This window comes from Amblyomma maculatum, chromosome 1 (genome assembly GCF_055883805.1).
Source record: "Amblyomma maculatum isolate TAMU_Amacu chromosome 1, ASM5588380v1, whole genome shotgun sequence".
Classification (NCBI taxonomy): Eukaryota; Metazoa; Arthropoda; class Arachnida; order Ixodida; family Ixodidae; genus Amblyomma; species Amblyomma maculatum.
In genome coordinates, this window is record NC_139344.1 from 87,253,055 (window position 1) to 87,272,413 (window position 19,359).

At 47.0% G+C, this 19,359-nt stretch overlaps 1 protein-coding gene across 2 annotated transcripts in view; it reads right to left on the reverse strand.

Moving 5' to 3' along the window:
* LOC146203091 (E3 ubiquitin-protein ligase MARCHF8-like) overlaps nt 1-19,359 on the reverse strand; it is a 139,417-nt gene that overhangs the window by 66,547 nt on the left and 53,511 nt on the right. Inside the window, exon 1 of one of the 2 annotated variants that reach the window (XM_084588515.1) lies at nt 17,120-17,255. The exons of the other annotated variant lie outside the window; for it this stretch is intronic. The gene's annotated coding sequence lies outside the window, so the exon portion shown is untranslated. Of the gene's footprint in view, nt 1-17,119; nt 17,256-19,359 lie in introns of those variants that run through there. 2 annotated transcript variants of the gene reach the window in all.

The following is a 19,359-nucleotide window of genomic DNA, read 5'->3' on the forward strand; positions in this document are numbered from 1 at the left end:
GACCACTTTATGTAACAGAAACAGAACTTATAGGAAAAACAAATATTTGTTATCGGGGTTTCGAGGGAAAGTAATTAATCACCACGAGAAAAGGTAATCAAGCTGTTTTGCGCACTGTCCTGAATTTGATATCCTCGTGCTTCCAGGCCGCCCTCTTTTGCTTGCCTTCAGGCAATGGAATGCCCAGAATTTATTCCTCGTCAACAACTTCCTGGACAGTGCCAGCACCTAGACTAAATCTTGGTAGGGAATGCCTTCAATACACTCTTCCATATCTTCTAAATAGGTATATCCACATTAACCTCGATTTGTTTTCTTTTTCACGTCGTGAACTACATAATTTGCTTTCGAATAACATGACTTAAGTTTCATTGTGTATACATATTGCCGTTTTGTGTATTCTCTGGAGTTTCCCTGATGTGCTTGTTTTTAAAATTGTATAAACTCTTGTGTTGTCTCCCTGCCAATAATTAGGATTATAGTAAGATTCCTCCATCTGTAGTGCTAGATGGGAAATAAACTTTGACTTTTGTCACCTACTAATCGCGGCCAATATTTCAAAACAACATTTCACTCATATCTACTAGACCTTTTAACATTCTGTACACCTAATAGAAACATATCGCTAAAGCATTGTGAGTAAAAGTGCGTCACCGACGTTTGAGCCAGAGCCAAAATGCTGAGGGTTCAGCACGCGGTCTCACTCCAGACGAGGCAAGACGTAATTGAGAGCCAATCTGCACTTAATAATAACTACGGCCATATTACAAATCCTTCAACTGAACTCAGCCTTGCCTCACCACACACGGATAAGTGGCGCTCGAGGAACACATTGTCAACCTTAGTTTACGCCGCGCAGTCCTACAGGATAGAGACAAGCAGATCGAAGAGTCCGTTTGAGTGACGCAGGTCACACGTCGACGACTTTTCGCCCAGCGCCGTCGGCAATGGGAGGAAAAAGAACTGACCGCATCAGAACGTGCGACTCACAGCGTCCGCACTCACACAGGCGACCGACAGAACACTCTTAGGGCCGTGCTTCGATCAAAACACACACACGATGCGCGCCTCTACACCTGGCAAAAATGCCGAGACAGGTCCGCTAGCAAAGGCCAATATTTAGTTTCACGTGTAGGGTTCAACGTCCCAAAGCGACATCGACTGTATGAGGGACGCCGTTGCGGAGGGCTGCGGATCATATGGGCGCCTTGCTTTCAGCGCCCATCGAAACGCGGCCTTTGAAGCGGCCGAGATCGAATCCGCTTCTTCAGGATCAGCAGCCGAGCACCCTAACCTCTGATCCACCGCAGCGGGGAGCAAAGCCGACCGTTCAAGGAGAAAAGGGGCATACGTCGCTCGCATCCCTGGCGTTGTGGCTGTCCGTTTACCGCTGGCGACTTCATGCCGTCTCTGGGAGTGGCCCAGCGGCGACAGGAAACCGGAGCGGGGAAGAACGATTGCGAAAGTGACTGAGACTTACTGAGAGACGAGCTTTTCCCCGGGGGGATCAAGCAAATCGATCGCCTTGTTGCTCTGGCAAAGTCGTCAGGGGTTGTTCCTCACGAGCAAAATAGCGACAGCGGCCACGGCCGTGTCGCCGCAGCAGCACAACCCGAAAAGCATGACCAAGCACGCTCATGCAAGATTGTGCACAAGAAGCCAGGGCCAATTCGCGACCCGCGAAAATCGAAGTAACCATCACAAGCGCTGGTAATGACAATTAGTTGTCCTTTCTGGCCACTTTTCCTTAGTGGTGGCGTTATTTTTTATTTTTTTATTCCTTTCGAAGGTGGAATTTTCCGAGAGTTCTTTGGTCTTTTCCTCGAGAGTGCCAGTATCTTCAAAAAAGAAAAAAAAAAAAGTCCCCACCCTTTCGTCAAACAGTCGTGTTCATTTCTTATGCACACCTGAATACTCGCCGACGCTGTTTTCTCCTTCATAAGGAATCCAATCACGACCGAGACGCAATTCTGTCTTTCGATTCATGAAGCCACAGCCGCCTAGCGACCTTCGACTTGACGTGACGCAAAATCGAACAGCGCGAGAGGAAAGCCACGTGGGCCGTAACTATTACCTGCGAAGTTAATTCAATATGCATGCGACATCGCGCAGCACCAGCTCATCGATTTGGGCTAACAACTTACGTAAAGCACGAGCATTGGCTAGGGCAGACGTCTGACAAGGGCCACTTGTCACTGCTGCGGAATCATATTTCGCGACCAGGCCTCCCAACCAACATCGCAGGCAGGATAACACCACATATTGGATTTCCCGGCCCGTAATCAGCGCGCTGACTGACTGGCGCCAAGATGAGCGGACGTCAGTTGCAGTACTTTTGTACCGTGATGGTTTTTGTTGGCAAAGTCAGTGTTGCACGAAACAGAACGAAAAGACAGTGGACCTGTAGTTCTTATACTTCTGCGGTTCTAAAAAGCTGCGAGAAAGCTTACTTCGACTGCATGCTTGATTTTTTTTTTTTTTTTTGTGAGATTCAAACTGAATACAAGCAATCAAGGGGACAAGGTTAAACCCACCAATTTGCTGGGGTTTTCCGGCCAAATAGATGCGTTATAGTTCGCACGGTCGCGGATTCAGCGTTTATAGAAACACCACGAGAACAGAATTATTTGCAAGAAATACAGAACTATAGTTGTATGCAGTCACTGTGTTCCGCTGGTATCTTATATTTTTATTTCATTTATAAGATATTATGGACACTATGTCCGAGCAGGGTGGGCATACAAGTTAGTAAAATGATAAAGAAACAACACTGCATTAAGGCACTAATAGCAGACGTTGGCTATACCTCATGCAGCAATGATTAATTTATCCGATTCCAATCCGCTAGTGTGCGTGGGAGAAAATAAAGGTTTGGTTTTTGTTTGGTTCGAACCAGGATACTCCGGCACAGTAGTCGGGCGTCTTATTACTACTGCACCACCCCGGCGGGGCCGAGAAAAAAATTAAGGTTTTAGTGTATGTCTTAACGGATATGAAGGTTAGGGAAGGTACAGTGATAAGGTACAGTGATTCCGAGGCATTTCGGGAATTCAGTTCAATGATTCGCGTTATATAAAGACGATGTCTGACATGTATCATGTTCTGTCCGTCAGGTAGCAACACGCAATTCCGGGAAAGCCACCTAAGGCCGTAGCTCTCAGGGCCTACGTACAGGGAAATAGGTCGTTTTAAAAGCACCGTAAACTAGTTTTCCGCTAACGGATATTCGTTAACGGTAACGTCTGCATAATAATGTTGAGCGCGAAGTGACTGTTCTTCGGCAAAGCACTACCAGGGCGTTCTAAATTCCAAAGGGTCGAATGTCCGGAATGCAGCTCCCCTCACCATACTCTCCGACTCTCTCTTTTATTTATTTATTTATTTATTTATTTATTTATTTATTTATTTATTTATTTATTTATTTATTTATTTATTTATTTATTTATTTATTTATTTATTTATTTATTTATTTATTTATTTATTTATTTATTTATTTATCAGACATGATTCGGCGAAACGCGGTCGCGTTATCGCTGGTTCGAAAAGCGCTTTCTAGCGGGATCGTCGCCACACGCACACTGCAATCACGCAACGACAGAAACGAATCAACCCGCCCTCAAAACACGGATTATTACCTTTGGCTGGCTCTGTTGCTAAACGCTTATTGGCTGCACTGACGGTTTTTTTTTTTTTTTTTTCATTTAACGCAATTTTCGTAAGCAAACTTTCTTGCTACTTAATATTTTTGGTCAACCCCTTTTTTCAAAGTTGTGAGTTTCTGTTGCGCAATTAGTAGCTAGCAGCTGAGCAGATTTAATTCAGCATTTCCCCTGTCGGCAAGCGTACAGGCATGCTTGCAAAATCCTGACCTGGCAAGATAAACCTTATCTTAAAAGCAGCTGCTACCTTGAAACGAGATACGATGTTCAATACACAAGTCATTGACTCCCGCAGATTTCGTCAAGGCCGGCATTTTTTTAGCCTATGCTTTATGCTGGGGGTAAGGGGGCCGAAAACAAATAGTGCAACCTGCTATGGCTGATGCTGAGTTTAGATTGAGTCAACTATTCTGCACGCTGCTTTCCTGAGTTGGGCGACTGCCGTCACGTGCAGAGCCTGAGATACCCCTTTTCTCCTACTATAAATTTTCTATCTCCTTCCTTCTTTCCTTTATTTATTACGTTAAAGAACCCCAGGTGGTCGAAATTTCTGGAACCCTCCACTACGGCGTTTCTCATAGCCTGAGTCGCTTTGGGACGTTAGACACCACTCTCGCTGTATATTCTTGTTGTTTTTTTTACTCCAAAATAAACTTTCAACTTCAACTTCAACTTCAAAACCAAACCTTTATTTTATCGGGAAGATATGTTGCGCCCCTAATGGAGCGCAACGTATAGATCTGCTCTCTTTTCCTTTTTCGTATCCCTGTGCGTTTTTTTTTTTTTTTGTTATGGCACAAACAATAATTTGCAACCGCATATGTACCCCTGTATGGAATAGACATCGGAGAATAGAAATACAGCTAGAACCTGGTTTAGGAAAGCGTGATATGCGGAGTAAATTAAAACTCATAATTGGCCGAGTATGCTGTTAGGTTCATTGCTTCCGTAAACTTTACCGAAATACAGAACGGGTCGTTGAACCTGCTTTTGCAAAACCTTCCCAAAGAAGCAAGAAAATAGTGGAAAAAATGCGTGAAATGAACAATATACAGTGAGGACGAGAATGAGCGACGTCATGCATTACGTCGCACATGTATGCATATCAATAAACTTTTCATGCATATGAATTTTTATTTCAATACTGCAGGCCCCCTTATGGGGCCAAAGCAGGTGGGCATACAGAAAGCTTACATTCAACACAAGCAAGTAGAATGCACATTACGGCAATAACACCATGTCTAAGTAAATCCGGTAATACAAATATTTCAGATGGCTGACAATGTACAAGCGGCTTTTGAAGATGTTACCAACAAGAAATAATGAAACAGTGTTAGCAGTGAACAACATGCAGGTAACAAGTAGGCGGCGCCAAGACGAGCAAAACCTGATCAGATGAGCATATGACGATAGCTCTGTCAGTACTAAAGAACGGATATTCTAGCCTATGCGGACAAAATAAAACTACGTGAATGCTTATGAACTGTTAGTGCAAAAAGTAAGGAAAAAGTAAAGCGTAATGCAAGTAAATAATCAGTGCCCCTTGGAGATCATTGAGGACATTACTCTGCAGAGATAGTGGCTTCAATCTTTGTAGCGAATGTTGCTAAAGTCGGCGCATGGGTGATGGAAGAATCTAGTGTATTCCATTCACGGATGGCGGATGGAAAAAAAATGAATGCTTAAATGCATCTGTATGACAGGAATATTCGGTTAATGTGACAGCATGTTTGCGACCTGTCTGTCGAGATTGTGATGGGTAAATATATTTTGATACATTGATGTTAAAATTGTTATGCAATAGTTGACACAAAAATTTCAAACGCGCATGCTTTGCCCTTATTGAGAGTGTCGCAAGACTTGAGATGGCTGCAAGGTGAGTTGGAGAGTCAGTACGCCTATATTTATTATGGATAAACCGCAGTGCCTTTCTTTGTATTTTTTTTTTAAGTTTTGCTATGTTAGTTGCTGTGTGCGGGAACCAAGCAGTGTAGGCGTACTCTAAAATTGGTCGTATGAATGTTTCATATGCTAAGAGCTTAGTGGATGGTGGTGTAAGCCGAATGCATCTTCTCAAAAAGAGCAGTTTACGCAGTGCTGCCGATGTTATATTGTCGATGTGTGCGTCCCATCTAAAGTCAGCAGTTAGTGTGACACTAAAATATTTATGCTGGGAGACTTTATAAGAGGAAAAAAAATAAGAACCTTTTTTGAGCGTGTGGATATCGGCAACACAAAATGGGAGGAAACATAAATGCACAGGAATGCAGGGCTCCCACTGTAGCGTGCCGCAGCTGCGTTTGATTTACGGGCGGCCATGCAGTACAATCACTTTGATGGAGCAAAAAGGAAATAAAAATGCCAGCTCGTACCATGGCCCCGATACAGCGAATAATTGGTTACACGGTTCAAGTTCTTACTTAATGACTCCGATATCCAATGGCATAACGACTCCGTTTGCAGGATACATTTGACCAGGTGTTTTTAGAAGGCCGAAATTTTAAAAACTTAAGGTAACTGGTTTTAGATTTATTTTAGCCCTGAGCCTATATATATTGGGGGCTACGGCGGACACCAAGTAAGAGGCAGAGTGCATCAATTAGTTTGCTAATTGACTAAATATCCTAATTTTCTTATGTTCACTTTAAATGGTATGTTATATTTACAGAATTGAAGCGCGTTCTACAAATAGTATAGTTGCGAAAACATTTTTTTTTAAATTGTAGTGAGCGTTGCAAGGCCCACGAATATCACCCTGATAGGCGGCTTCACGCAGTAACGCAGCGCCAGTGACGTAGATCGCTCCACCCAGGGATTTCGTCCCTCTGCTGGCATATCCCCTGAGAGCCAGACGGGCGCACCACTGCTCGTTGTCAATTTCGCTTCGACCGCAGCTAGCTGATAGCCGCCGCATCGGTACATAATTCGCGCAGTGCTCAGGGTGACATTTGATGACATTGTAATTCGAGCCAAAAATGACAAAAAAAAATTTTTTTTTCACGGTACTATTTGAAGAAATAGCTCTAGTTCTGCAAATACATCACCACGCCGGAAGTTTAAATTAAATAGTTAATAGCGTATTTAGTTAATTAGCGAACTACCGAAGCCTTCTTTTTACGTGGTATTCGCCGTAGCTCCCAAAAATAAACGCAGTTCTAAAATTAATCTACAGTCGATGACCTTTTTTAAAGAAAATCGGTCCTTCTAAAGAAAGAAAGAAAGAAAGGAATATCACAGCGTGTGACCTCCGCAAGTTCAGTGCGCTTTTAACGTAGTCTAAGGAAAGAAGCATATGACATATGTAATCCAAGAGATGCCGCAAAACAAGAAGCTATATAGCTTCGAATATTTGCAGCGTAGTAGTTAAACGATTACTATACTGAACAGCTTCTTTCATATCGCGTATACCTCGGTAGGGACCTTTACTCTAGCGTCGCTGCAGTGCCAGCAAATGCTGTTGTGCGCGCGTGGCCTTCGTGATGTGTCGCCAACGCCGTGACTGTGCACACGCGAGCCGACGCGTGCGTGCACTCGCGCAGAGCTTGTGACCCGTCTCAAGGGCGACAGCCGCCTGCCCGCTGTGGTCTGAACGGCCGCTTTTCGCAGGCCACCGCCCTTCTGCACCGCTGTGAGCTATTGCAGATGCATACGTAGGGCCGGCGATGATGGAGCATTCCCTTCAGTTCTGGAACCGTATGCCTTTCATTCCCTGATGAGCCTGTATGGGCGTACGGGCGGTAAAGTATAATCCTGTTCATTCAGCACTGGGGAAGTAGTCTGTCCAATCACGTGCAGAGATACCGGAGAACACTGGCAAGGGTCATACGGACACCAGACAGGTGGAAACGAACTTTTTTTTTTATTTTGAAGAACAAGACACCACCCCCGATGCGATACAGTAATATATGTATCCTTTCCTCTATTGAGTAACAGCTGTGCCTGCCCCCCCCCCCCCCTACCTGTAACAGAACACATGCAATACATCAACAGCAGAAAGTGCAGGTCCTAGCTGTATTTCTGAAGCAGAGTAATTTTTTTCACACACACACACACACACACACACACACACACACACACACACACATATATATATATATATATATATATATATATATATATATATATATATATATATATATATATATATATATATATATATATATATATATATATATATCCGTGTGGCCATGTGCCTCATAAGCGAGTGGGCAGTGCGAGTGTTCGGGTTTTGTCTTGTTATTCAAATAAGTTCAGAGACACGAAGCACTTGAGCGATCATCGTCATCGACACAACAAAAGAGACAGGCTAAACCACAGGCTGCGGTTTAAGTAGATTATTTTGTGAGATACCTGCCTCTCTATTTTCTTCCCCTTTAGTTGTTCTGCTTCTTGCCGTTTCTCCATCTCTCTTCTGTCACTTAAATTGATTCGCTAGGCTCTGGGATTAGTTTGCCCTAGCTAAAGTGAGCTTTACCCTAGCTTGGCGCCTATCTGCCTGGGCGCTATGACAAGCCAAGTCAAGCCAAGTAAGAGCAAGTACAACTATAAAGCCGGCTTCAGTGGCACAATAACTCACAGTGGGCTACCATTAACAGTTTTTCCAACGTCCATAGCAAATATCACACACACACAAAAAAAAAAAAAAGTCCTTATGACGTCACTGGTCAGGTTAGTCTTGAACGCAGCCCGGTGCATGAAGTTAATGGTGTTCCGCTCTGACGCAAAAGAATGTCTAAGCAATGTTGCGCGGAGTGCAGCTTCTTGATGCCGAATAGCTCTAACTCTGCGACAAAAAGTCGTCATTATCTCCATAGGTGTGGCGCTCCTGTTGAAGAGTGGCGTTTCACTTTACGATATTTCGTGCGTGGTAAACAGCTGGAGGAATTAATAAATCGATGTCGAACCTGGCCACCTGTTCTTTTTCCTCCTTTTGATGGACCACTCAAGGAGGATCACACCAGCCTCCACGTCAACGAGGGAGAAGCAGGGTAGGAAAGTTCAGTTCCTACGTAATTAGACGCGTTTAGCATAGCAGAGGAGTTTATCGGATAGGAGGCGTCTGGTAAACCGGTATAGGTGTGCGTTAGTAAATCTCCGGAAAGCAAAATCTCTCTAATTGGAACCGCCAGCACCGCATGTTTCCGTAGTATGCCAGCGGTAGTACCATAGTCGCTGTGTAAGACGCACGACGTATATGCCCTCAAGCAGTGCCGAGTGCAATAGGAGAAGCCGGATGAATCATCACGCTCCGCGTGATAACTTGAAATGTGCTGAAGAGGCGTGGTAATTTATGATTCGACATTTAACCCGAAAATCATGCACAACAAGAAAAAATGCACAATGCTATCGGTGCAGTTCTCAAAAAAAGAAGAAGAAGAAAGAAAAATCGCAGGCCTTGCAGAAGTGAGCGTTCAAGTGATGAGTACACATCACTCACGTCGAGGATTTTTTTTTGTTTTTTTTTTTTTTGTTTTAGTGCAAACGCCAGCCAACTCACAGTCCATAGTGGGCTGCCCACCCACCCTTACGAACGTCGGCCCATGTACCTCTGTCCATCTCAACACTCAGAAAAATGCTGACCTCGGTGTAAGGTAACAGCATGTAGTAGAGCTAATGCACCAAGGTAACTATGGAGGGTAGTTATAGCTACTTTGGTAGAACTGTCGTATCAGATGTCTGATTGTACAGTTCTTTTTTTTCTTTTTTGCTTCATTTTACTAACATTTTCAGGTCATACACGCGTATGGATGGACACATACTATATGCAAGGTTTCCTAGCTAAGGTGGACCAGGATTTAAGAAAAAAAAAAAATAATCCCAATAAGCCGCTTTTCGACGGAGGCGAACAGCAAGGTGCCCCTGTCCTGTGCAATGTCAGTTGCACGTGAATGAACCCCAGGTAGTAGAAATTTCCAGAGCCCTCCACTACGGCGCATTTCATAGCCTAAGTCGGTTTGGGACGTTGTGCCCCGTAAACCAAACCTGAGGTAGTGCTAGCGTAGCCCTTTTCATTAGCAAAAATGAAAGCCCATGAAGTTTTAAAAAGCATCACGTGACACTGCGGTGTCCGTCCTAATACCCCACGATTATAGCGCTCTCATCCGTAACTAAAGCACTGCCACATTCGTGTTTTCTGCGATGTCCACAACAGAGCTCTGCCTTACATCGTCACTACATCAGCCCTGATATTAAATTTCATTTGCGCGCTCAAACTTGCCGTGAGTACGGGCAGCCGTCAGGCCGGAACGTCAGCTTTTATGCACCGAATTTCGAAAGTGAGAATGTTTGCTGGGAATATGCCAACTCGGCGGTTTCATGGCACCGCAAGTGTTTTTTTTTTTCTTTCTTTCTTTTTTTTTTGCGAAGAGAAGGTTAGCGTGTTCCGCGGCTGCACTGCACCGCAATATTGACACTAGCTTCGCTCGGCGTCCATCCACGGCAGGAAAGACTTGAGCAGTTTCCTGCCGAACCAGTAAACACAACATACGGCGGCTCAGCAGCAGTAATAATTAGGATCGGTACTCTCTGAGTTTATTTATTTAGCGCGCAGTGATATCGCAGTTTTTACTGACAGCACATAAGTTATGGCACAATAAAACAAAATGCACATATAGGAGGCGGCGTCACGACTTACAGGAGGCCGCGTTTGCTTCTTTGCTGCGGCAAGAAGGTACGGCTGAGTGGCGAGGGTAGATAGAATCGTTTAGCGACAATTCTTCTTTGATATCCCAGAGCTCAAAGACGCTGTCGACCGGCGGAGCATTTAACAATGGCACCAGATGTCCATCCAGGCAGCATTTACGATTCCGTACCCTATAGCAACGGCGAACACGCTCGGAATGAGAAGGCACTAACGTTACACGCAGGCGGTTCGGCTGTAGCGATATCATTCAGAATTACTGGAGTATGAAGAAGAAAAGGCTGTCGCGGAACAAAGCAGGTTGATCTGGTGACGGCCGGCTCCATCCGACCGCGCATCAAACACGGCCTCTCTCGCTTCAGGCGCGCGCCCTCCGCCGGAGGATGCCTGCCGCGAGCGGGTTGCGTCGGTGCGCCAGCAGCTGCACCCAAGGACGACCACGACTGAAGGTCCCCGCGCACGGTCACCGGACCAAGATCACGTCCGCTTACGCAGTCGGTAACGTTGCCTCTCGCACTGCAAACGACCGCGGAAGCGCGTCCATCTATCTGCATATACCCCGCTACTGCCAGTTTCTGGGCAAGGCAAGGGCAGAGGCGCTTGCTCAGACCTTTGCAGTACACGGCCGCTGAAGGCGGAAGTAGGAATCGCCGAATGGGGGTGGTCTTCGAAGCGAACGGCTAACTTTTTCCTCCGGCTGCCGCGCTGTTCGCGGTACGACGATTAGGGCTTGCCCCAAGTACCTCCCAGACGCTATTTAGTGGTCTCTGCGCGCCGTGCTCTCCGGATGTGCTCCCGAAGCGAAGTCTATTTTAGCTATTAAACCTATCCGCAACACTTAGTTACTGAAAAGAGATGTCCACGGGTGGTTTGGCGAGTGCAATGATGATAGACTTGGCGATGCTGGCTGCTATTCGCGGGTGGGAGTGGCTGCTGCTGCTGTGTCGCTGTCTGTGGTCAGACGATTCTGATCAGGGCGTGCACACCACTGAGGCTGCAATTTTGCTGCATAGCCACACATTTGCAGCCGCAACCACGCGATCCGGTCTCCTCACGTGATTATAATAAGCGTCGCCGCGTAGGGGCCCTGCAACAATTTCATGCGGACTCGTGAAGGGTTCTGGCTAGCGTCGCCCATACCCAGAAACGTGCGGATCTCATCTTTCTCTCCTTGATTGGCGGGTCGGACCACTGAGCCTTCGCGCTCGATATGGGCTCGTTTCCATGGTTGTCTGCCTGTAGCTTTGAAAACGACTCGGAGGGAACTGCTACTAGGGGGACCGCCAGTAATCGTGAATTGACTAACTGCATTTGACTAACTGCAACTCTCGCGTTTCCTTTTGCCGCCTCCCTGCTTTGTTATTCGGTTTGACAGAGATAGCTGCACTTCGAACGTTTTACGGGGTAAACTGCGCCGTACTGTGCCGCAAAGTAAAAGCGAAAACACGCGACAGGATTTAATTAGGGCCAGGTGGGCTAGGGAGTGAACGCTCTCCACAGGCGGGGGGCAATTAAAACGGCGTGATGGCTTTTCCACCAGCCGAATCGGAGATGTTCTATACGTGGCTGCTCTACTGGGTTGAAGCAAATATTAGCACTGCTTTCTGCGCGCAAAAAGCAGGTGAAAAGAAACAAAACGCGTGTTAGTAGATCAAGCAAGGAATGCATAAATTTCGGGCACGGAAGTCTCTACAAAACGTGGCTGCCATAAATGTCCGGTTTGTATCAGTCAGTGATATGATATGGTTACAACAGGTGTAAAATTAAAGATCCTCTAGCTCGCGAAAAGAAAAACATAACCATAGCCTAACCAATGTCCAGCACTGCGCGGCAGCCGCAACCTTCCAAGAAGACCTAGTTGGAATAGTTCAAATACAATGCAGTTACTCTAGCTGCGGCCTTATACGCAGAATCAAATCGTGCTCGCAAGCGCCGAGAAACGATCTGTTTCCAGCTGCAGGCACAATGTTTTGATTCTCTCCCTTTTCAACTGTATACGTGAGCGATCAACTGTAGTGATCAGACCGCTTGCGCTCTTCTGCGTTGTAAAAACCACGCTGCCACTAAATCTGAATATATCGCCCAGAACTAAATCAGAGTGAACAGAGCGAGCGCGAAAGGTGGAAAAAGAAAGAGATGTTACTTCTTTAGTCGAAGGCCTTGATGTCCCCGCCATATTTCGTTTCTAAAACGAGATAAAATACGCGACCAGCTACGTCCCTCCTCCCTCCCTCCATTTTTTGTAGAGGTGATATTTATGATGTTAAATAAACATGATTGTGATTCTGATTGTTTGAGATCGTTGTGTGACATTGGTTTAGTTATTACACACTTCCCAAGCATTTAATTATCAACAAAACGACATGACAGTTTCTGTTCGGCGCATATATTTCCGCCTCAAGGCAGGTGATGGAGTTAGAGGCTAGTTAGGATATGCATAGGAAAAAAAAGTTCCAAAAGTTATTTACACTAAGGAAAGCAAAAAAGGAGCGTTTTTTTTTAATTTACGGATGTTCATTACAGCAGAACATTAATTGCGAATCGTTTTTAGAAAACATAAGAAAACAATTATAATTTTCCGCAGAAAGCAGGAAAAAAAAGATGACCAAACCCACGGAGGGACCCGAACTCACGACCTTCTTATGTAGCGTGCAGAGTTCAGCCAGCTGAGCAATGGCGGCGGCCGCCTTGCTTTCTTCCGAACGCATTCGAGTTGCGTGTAGCCCAAACTGGAGGGCGTCCAGCAGCGGAACCCTGGACCATAGCGGGGGACGTGCTCCGTCCTGCTACAAATATTCCGTTACATGATCGAACGTGAGGGTGGCAGCTGTGCGAGAGACGCTACGTTATATTTCTTTCTACTAAATTTATGTTCAAGTATTATATGGAATGCCGAAAAAGATGACTACGCAGTTAATTTCTCCCCATAATGGCCACAACCGTAAGAAAAAAAAAAAAAGGGAACGTTTGCTTACGCTTTCTCTGGTTTCACTCATAATTATCCAAATACTCCACTCCTAGTCCACATATCTTTAGTATCTGCAATGCACCCTGGCCAATCCCCCGCCGTGGGTATGTGCCATTATGACTGAGGACATCATCATCATAATAATAATCACCATCATCGATGTCGTCGTCGTCGTCATCCTCATCACCACCACCATCAATGACTATTGGCTTCTTTCGTAAAGATCCCCGTTAGCAGCGTATACGCCTCCTCGGTAGTATGGTGCTTGTCCCCGTCTGTGTATCATACAAAGCTTTCTTGCAATTTTATCTCGGCTGCCTTTCTGCATGCCCAAATGAGGAACGCTTCAAAGGCGCTGCAGTCGTCTGTATCGACACACAACCCTCTTATAAATAAGTAGGCGTTGGCTACGGCGGATAGCGAGCTCTGGACCAAAAGCCTCTGCTTACAAAATTGCATCGAGTGCTTGCAAGAACCTACGCGCGAAGAAGATCGGCCTGTTCTCTCTCCTAGTTCCCGCTAGTCAAGCAGACGAGGAATAGCTGTAAAAGAAAAAAAAGCATCAGCATGCTGCATCGAGGATTTTTTTTTTTTTTTTCCTGTGTGTTCATATCTTCTGAAATTGGGTGCAGTACAGCAAACGTGTGAAGCAATGTGTGACAGGCAATAAATGAATTCACCTCTGCTTCACAGCCAGGAGTGCAGCGCATCTTAAGACCAGAAAATGCTGTTAAACTGAAGAGGAGGAGGGGTGGAGGAGGAGGATGCCTTTAGGAAGGCCAATAGCCGTGCAAACAGCTGCTTCACCCGAGTACCGCCTACAGCGCAAAACTAGCATAGCGTTCGGTACTGCTAAAAGAGAATCAAGTTGGCGGGTCATAAATACTTAAACACAGTTAGACGAGACGCATAAACAAGACCGACAGGATAAACTGGGCCGATACACTCGCACGTTCGACGAAAACCTGAGCCCGTACATTCTTCCAGAGAGACCTGTGCGTTCGTGGAAGCGTTGTGCCCTCTTTGATAGCGCCTGGCGCCGCTCAACCATAGGCTCAGCTCTTGAGACCACAAAGCACTCTGATGCAGCAACTCCAACAGATGACGCGTCACGTCACCGCACGTTCATGGGCGTCAAGGCTCGTGACACGACGTTCTGATTACCACCAAAATTAATATGAGGTATCTCAGAATACCAGCTTGCGGGGCTATAGTCTGTGCATGATACCCAGAGCAGCGGCGTAACGAGGGCAACACGGAGAGAAAAGCACAACAGAGGAAGTTTGAGTTTCTTTGTTTGTATTACAATTAGTATTGTGCGCCTGTGTTGTGTTTTTCTCTCCTCGTGCTTTCCTCGTTGTGCCCCTGTTCTGGGTAGTATATGAGGTAGCTCCCAGCGTTGCACTACGCAACTGATATTTCCATCGAAATCGCCGAAATTGCTATCTCGAAGATGTTGCTTACACGGAAACTGATATTGTGCAAGAAATACAATGTGATGAAACATTTCCTTGGTAACGAATTGAGAATAATGAAGTAAGGCTCGCGCAGCAAATATTCGCATGTTTTAAAACTTCTTGCAAGTTTTGTTTTTTCTCGCTATTTTTTTTTAACGTACAGTTAATTTTCCAAGTCTGGGTTTAAAAACATTGTATTCTGAAATCGCATTTCTGCACTATACAACCCAGGCGTCTTCCCCTTCAAATCAGTACATGTACCCCGCAAGTCCTGATTACTCCGATTTCGCCTGCCGCGGTGGCGCAGTGGTTAGGGCGCCCGACTGCTGTGCCCAAGGATGAGGGATCAAATCGCGGCCGCGGCGGCCTCTTTTCGATGTAGGCGAAAATCAAGGCACCCGTGTTCTGTGCGATGTCAGTGCACGTTAAAGAACCCCAGGTGGTCGAAATTTCAGGAGTCCTGCACTACCGCGCCTCTTATAGCTCACGCCGTTTTCGGACGTTAAACCCATTAACCAAACCAAACCAATTTCTTCAAATTCAAATAGTCCCCCCCCCCCCTCTTTTTTTTTTTTCTTTATCAAAAGCATTAGATTAGAGAGGCTTCTTGTACCAGAATTAGGCACCCTGTCTGTTTTTCATGGCTAATTAACGCGTCTATTTCCAAACAATTATCGGTACTTTGCAGACAATGGTAGTGCTTCAGAAGAGATATTTCTATTGCAATTATTTTAAGACCATTTTGAAAACATCGCCCGCCATAATAAGTAAAACAGGCAACGAATATATGCGCTTTGTATTGTGGCTTGAACTGCGGAGTGAGAGCATTATTTTTAACTCTCGTGATTTCGCGATCAAGAAGTGCGACTACCGAATAGTCCTCTAATTAGCACGATAACTTTCTGCTACACGAACAAGTTCTGGGATGAAAGAACAGATATTTACATGTCTCTGGTTCAAGAGAAATCAATCAGTGAATCTCAATCGGACCTTTGGTAGGAGAATTTGTTTATTTATTTGTTTAATTGATACTTGATACGACAAAATAATTCCCGTGCGCCACAGCTGAATGTTTCACTAAATTGAACTGGCGAACATGCTGCTTATTAGACGGGAAAAACACTCAGCTACTCAACTCACACACTCTACTCCCTCTCTCTCTCTCTAGATTCATGGCTATTGTGAAACAGTGTACAAAGTAAACATTGAAAACCACGATCTAAACTTCGTTAGTCGCCATGCTCGCCACAGGCAGGCAGGGAAGATGACGGCGAGGATGGATCCACGTAACTTGCAAGAGCCATCAGCGATGGCTCCAATATGGCCCTATGTGGCAACAGTAATGTTCCGTGGCTATCAACGTCGTCATTTAACGAGCTGACATCAAATCGGATTCTGGCTCGGCGTCACCATATGGAGCCTATTCCAGGCGCAATAACAGCGTATGCGCCGAACAAAGTGATCTCACCATCTATTCACAATTACATAGACATTAGCCGGCGCCGTGGCTATATAGGCAGCTGTACGGCGCTTTGCTCATGAGTTGGCGCGTTCGTTCTCAGCCGCAGCGGCTGCATTTAGGCGGCGGTAAAAAAATAAAAAAAAAAAAACACGCACACACACATTCCCGTAATTCTATTTCGATGCGCAGAGAGAAAGCCCAGGTGGTCAGAATTTCCCTGGAGCGTTTCCCCTACAGCGCGCTTCGCGATCATCTTAGTAACACAAAAATCGGCATTATTATCGCCCTCAAAATTTGCGAGAAAACCTATAAAGCCTGGCTGTAAAGACGCCTGCGACAAGTGCGACAGAGTTGCAACATTTCGAGCGAATATGCAGAAGCTGAAATAGGCAGAAAACGTTCTCAAATTACGTAAGACACAGCGACTGTGTGAATAAGATAAGGCATGAATTCGACGGAGAGTTAACGGCCTAATGATTAACACGTTTTAGGCCGGGTTCCCAACAGGGCTTCTCGCAATTAACGCCGACAATAGCGAATGACACACAACCCTTCGCGTCGGGAAAAGGTTACGCGTAACACCGAGGCCTTCCACAGGAGCAGTACAGGGAATGGCTAGTCGTGCCTCATTTACTCTCGTCATTTTGAATGTAGTACCGTTCCCGAGCTTGCGTGCTGGCCCAGGTGCCGCCGTTGCGGCCCCCTAGCGTGGCCACGAGAGCAGCTCGGTGGCGAGGTGTCACGGAGTTGCGGCATCCATTCTACGTCGCGCGAAACCCGTGCCCCTCCATGCAGAACCACCAACAGCAGTTGACACAACGGCGCTCTTCCTGCCCTTGTTGCCACAAGTAGCAACACGCGACGCCAACGTGGGTGTGGAATTGGCGCTGCATTGCTGCCCATGGGACGCATGCACGGCAGGTGCGTACTCACGGGACTGACGAGTAGCTCGGGCAGTGCGCGTAGCCTTTCGCTGCGGCGCCTCGTATGGGGGCCGGCTGCGCCGGAATGGAAGCACGGGGCTGCACAGCAGAGCATCGGCGGCATGCTAGCGCGCGCGCGCGCGCGCGCGCGCGCGCCGGCTGCGTGCCGCTGCTCGCGCCCTGCGCTGACGTAAGTCAGGCACAGCTGTAGACCGCAAACACAAAGTGCCGCTCGCAGCTGAACCGCAGCCTCGTGGAGGCAGCCGATGGCCGCCCTTGAAGGGCGCGCGTCAGCGACTGCGGAAAGCGCCGGCTGCTGCAGAGAGCGAAAGTGAATGCTCGGCGTATAAGCTCTAGGCTGAAGCCAAGGGTTACAGGGCCCGACGTTGGAAATCTGCGAAGGATCTCGCCACTGCAAACTAAACCCGCTGTCGCCAGTACAAACGCGGAGAGGTACGTTCATAGGTCGACGCGAGGCTGCGCGATTCGCTATAGCGTATTTTCGAATTGCTCCTTTCAAAAGGGAGGAATTGTATAGAGGAGTTGCAGCTGGGCTTTCGTTGTATATTTAGAGCGAAAATATATAGGTGACGTTGCGATAATTCTGACCGGCGTATGTGACGTGGAGAAACGCGTTCCATCAAATGCGGAAGTGACAAGCAGCTTTGGAAGCGAAAGCAGCAGCTGCGGAGCGGGCGTAGGCATTCTACGGGTTGCGCAAAAGTTACGTTTCCGACTCTGACAGGCTTGCAGTTTCAGGTATCCCAGTCTTCTGCATCAAAATGAAACCAAAATACAACTCTCAGTTCGAACGCTTCCATGAGATCGAGGGCAATAATCCAGTAAATATGACCTTATCAGTAACATCTGTCGGTACAAGCAATACATCTCTCACTACAAGCACATGAAATCCGCAGTATCAGCACCTCCCTGAATACCGAGCTCACGGGGGCATCTAGCGTTGCCAGTGCAGTATGAGCGGCCATGCAGACGCGCACATACGGCCGCGCTAGTCCGCTAGTATTCGAAACAGCTGGGAGCAGATTTTGGTTTGGTTTGGCGTATATGGTTTAACGTCCCAAAGCGACTCAGGCTATGACGGACGCCGCAGTGGAGGGCTCCGGAAATTTCGACCACCTGGGGTTCTTCAACGCGCACCGACATCGAACAGGACACGGGCGCCTTGCTTGCCGCCTCCATCGAAAAGTAGCCGCCGCGACAGGGATATGATCGCGCATCCTTGAGCGCGCGCGCGCGCGCGCGCGCGCGCACACACACACACACACACACACACACACACACACACACACACACACACACACACACACACACACACACACACACACACACACACACACACACACACACACACACACACACACACACACACACACACACACACACACACACACACACACACACACACACAGTTTTGAGAAAAGCAATTGTAAAGGACGCCATGACCCCTCCCGCAGACAAACGACATGTTCTCCGCTAAACGGGACCCTTAAAGTTATCGTGCTAACAGAAAGATTTGGCATACTGGAGACGCGCTTACGTAGACGCATACCGTTTACCGAACGCCTGCTGTGCAAGTGCAGTGGCGGCCAAGTTGCGGGCGCGGCGCGTGGGTGGGAGGCGTCTGGTAAGCCGGTACGCGTCTACGCTGTTACGTCTCTGCTGTGCTAAATATGCCTAATAAGACTGGGCTACGACCAGTTGATGTGCGCAGACCTATACGTTCAGCTCAGGCAAAAAAGAGCGCCATGTAACGAACGAGTTCAGCAGCGGCGTAGGAAAAAGCAAGCTCGAGGATGACGCGCGCAACATGTACGCTGTCGCTTGTATACAGCCGCCTAACGGAGAGAATTATTGTCGTGTGTCGCTGTGCAGACGATGAAATTTTATCCCGAGCGGGAAGCCTGCCAATTTGCGCTGATGTCCGCAACAGCGACCGGCTGTGAGCGAAAAAAAAAATAAATAAATAAATGCGCGCCATGTTTAAGCCAGCGCGTATTACCCGTGCGTAGATTACCGCGCCGCTTATATTCGGTGGAGAGGCCTCCGAATTCGAGCCGGCGAATACACGCGCAGCCAGGCGCGACGGGAGAGCGTTATGCAAGCCTACATATACAATCCGCAGGCGCGACGTGCCGCCGCGTTGCTCGCGGAGTCCGAGGCCGCGCTCCTCGGTGGCCTGCACGCGCGCTGACACCACGGGTTTCGTCATCGCTGCCGCTACGCCCAGTT